The sequence below is a fragment of the Aphis gossypii genome, chromosome 2 (genome assembly GCF_020184175.1).
Source record: "Aphis gossypii isolate Hap1 chromosome 2, ASM2018417v2, whole genome shotgun sequence".
Lineage (NCBI taxonomy): Eukaryota > Metazoa > Arthropoda > Insecta > Hemiptera > Aphididae > Aphis > Aphis gossypii.
The window spans coordinates 26,638,706-26,642,156 of record NC_065531.1 but is presented as its reverse complement, the minus strand read 5'-3'; the positions used below and the strand labels follow the sequence as shown (position 1 = coordinate 26,642,156).

The 3,451-nt window shown below is 31.6% G+C and overlaps 1 long non-coding RNA gene across 1 annotated transcript; it reads left to right on the top strand.

The window, feature by feature from the left end:
- Positions 1-838: 838 nt before the first annotated feature.
- On the top strand, positions 839-2,908 carry LOC126549966 (uncharacterized). Its single transcript, XR_007603940.1, has 2 exons — positions 839-1,507; positions 1,652-2,908. It is a non-coding gene; the product is annotated as an uncharacterized LOC126549966 (long non-coding RNA).
- Positions 2,909-3,451: the final 543 nt, after the last annotated feature.

Below are 3,451 nucleotides of genomic sequence, written 5' to 3'. Positions count from 1 at the left end.
TATGGTCGTAAGCGCGTCGGCACAGTCCTGTGTGTAGGTATATCTTATAATATATTGTCAGTATAGGCTTATTAAATAAATAAAACCAGTTCCGATATTGCCACATGTACGAATGCCATAGAGTTAACGTCTTTATAATATTATTATTATTATTATTATTATTATATTCGCGTACATACTCACACACACACACACACATGTATAGATCGTCGTGTATTTGATATCGTGTGTTTTGTAGAGTGCAGTATTATGTATAGGTATATTGTAACCGCGCAACTGCAGAATATCCGTCGGATCGACTCGGAGAGTTTACCTGTCCACATCAAACGTCGGCGATATTATTTCATGCGGTTGTATATAGTCGTGTACTCGCGTTAGTAATATTCGAAACGAAAAAAGTACACGAACCCGTCTGGTGTGCGGGAATTTGAACGCCAAATAATTGAACCCATTATCAATATTATTTTTATTACGTGTACTAATATAATTTATTATTATTTTATTATATACTGCAGAAACACACTCGCATCTACAGCAGCATAGCTTATCGGCCGAAGTCGAAAACCGGGTCAAATTATTAGTGGCGGTGTCAGTATTTTTTAATACTAAAACTGGTACAAAAAAAAAACATTCTCGGCTCTCTCGAAAAATCCGACATCGACACATCATGACACGTGATGGAAATCCGTTTAATTTTCAGGTATAGATCTAATATTATAATATTAATAACATTGGCTATAGAAACGTGTAGAGTATATTATAATGCACATACTCGATCGCTTAGTCTGTAGGTCAACAGCGAGGGAGTAGTAACGAGTACCATCACGGTATATGGATTTTGAATACCGAACAGGTAAATAATAATAAAATAAAAAAAGGTGAAAAAACCACCTGAATGTATGTGACGTGTACAGGGTAAAAATCGAAATCGCATAGTAATAAAATATTATACATGTACGGAGGTGATATAAAATGTCAATAATTAAAAGTAAAGGTGTTTGGAAAAATAAGCGGATTTGCAAAATCCTAATGCTGGCTAGCTGAAATGACTTACGTATAATACGCATGCTGGCTAGTAATGTTGCGTTGCCATACTCGTCGCCTAGAAAAAGTCCTATAAATTCTCAGCGCAGTACCTATAGCGTTTGAGTTCATTTACATTTTGGAGTTCGATCAACACGAACCTAATACGTATTTGTAAATTTCATTTTGTGCCCAAATATAGTATAATATACAACAATAATGGAAGGTATTACAAAAAAGATTATTCGAAGAGTTAACGCGGGACGCGACGACGGTCACGAGACGGCAGGCGAGGGCTCTTCTGCAGCTTAGGGCGAGCGGAACGATGACCGAAGACGGCCGCGACCACTACGGGTAACCGCGGACAACGATTTCGGCCCTGCGGTATCTGCACGATGGCGGTGCGAGTTGTCATTATATACTAGCGGACCCGACAGACGTTGTTCTGCACGATATTTCAAGCGATTATAGGATATTAAACAAAGTATGAAATGAAAGACAAATAATATAATAATTTCATTATTCTTTATGTTTTGAAATAATATCAATTTTTCTAAAAACAATTCGTTATAATCAATAATATTTGTTTAATTTTATCTTAATGCGAGTTGATGAATAATATTTTTAGTCGATTCCCGACGAGTATAAATGAATAAACTTGACGGTTTTCCAACCCGAGAATCGCTACATTTATTATAATTGGCCATGTGAAAAGACATGTTGGATTTCACAAATCGACATTGTTTGACCTTGAGACTTATTAATGGTCATGACAAATGCCAAGCGAATTTAAAATGAAATGGAAATGTAAATGAAATGGATGGATCTGAAGGGATCATTGGGATTCGTGGCAAGAGAACAACTTCACCTTTAAATTTTCCGTTCTGAATTTTATTTTTAAAACAATACCTTTATTTCTCAATAGGTACTTACAACAAATTGTTCAACTATATCGTCACTATTGGTATAAAAAACGATGATATATAAATATTGATATATAAAATCCAGCTTTCGTGGAATTAGTTCCGAACTTTTTTCTTATTTGACTGGGTTATTAACCAAGTTCCGTGATACCCTAAGTCTTGTAGGCAACCGAATATTAATGGACATTTGGGACAATTAAATCTTATGGTTTCTGCACTGTGTGTTCTTTTTATATACTTAAATCTTTTTGGTATTAATCGCATACACGCCTTTTTTATCGTGTACTATTTTTATATGTCTCTTAAGTGTATCTATTCTGATCTATTCTGTTAAACACTCGATCACACTTTTTTCAAAAATGTGTTAATTGAACTTAGATAGTTGGTTCCATGTTTGGCAATATAGAGTGCAAGCAAACTTTTGTAAAGAAATATTTTCTCGCACGTTGCACACGTATATACGTGTTCTAGTAATTCTTTATGTTGTTATCATTAGGAATTGGCATCATGCAAGCCCCGTGATAATTGTTTTAAAAATTACCTGTGTTTTTTATTTCACAGCTATGGCACATACAATCTTTCTTATTGTTACTAAAATATTTTTGGTATTGATCGCATACATGCCTTTTTTATCATATTCTATTTTTATATCTCTCGGACGACTTTTTTTTTCCATTGGTAATCGAGAATATTCTGTCGTGGTATCAGAAAATACCAATGAAATTAAGTTATATGGTTGGGACAAGCAGCTTTTGTAAACTATGATTGCGAAGCAAACGCAGCCATTTGTTCTTAGGCAACGTCGCTATTGTGAAGTGTAACTTTGTGCCATAAAAATTAATACTTATTAGGTAATATATTATATTAGCCCGAATTCGGGTAATCATATTATATCCCAAATATGCATTACCAATAATACGAAAAAATTTGCAATGAGTGTTGTATATTCGTCTTCGCATTGATTTTTAATTTCATTTTTTTTTCAATTTCTATTACATCACAACTAGCAAAAGTATCAAAATTAAAAATTTTAAATCATAGGTATTTAATTTCATAATTCGTTGCTTTTTTATCTTTGTTATTGTATAATTTATAAATTGTTATGATGTTATGAATGATTGCATTTAATAATTATTTATTTGAATTAATATTATTGTTATTAAATTTCTGTTTTATGATTATATTTATTTATTTGAATAAATATTGTTATTACAATTTTTGGGTTGTTATTTTTGTTTGGTAATCATTAGAATTTGTTTTGTATGATGCCTTGTATAAAAATAATAATTATAATATTATAATAATAATAATAATAATAATAAATATAATATAATTATAATTTTTTTAAATATAGAATATATTACACTATCACAGTATTTGAGTATAATAATATGTTGTTTTTTAACATTTTAAAACCATATATTTTATAATTATTGGCGCACCTATTGGAGGACAACTTGTGGCTCACATCTTAGTTATAAAATCAAAATGTGCTTATTAATATT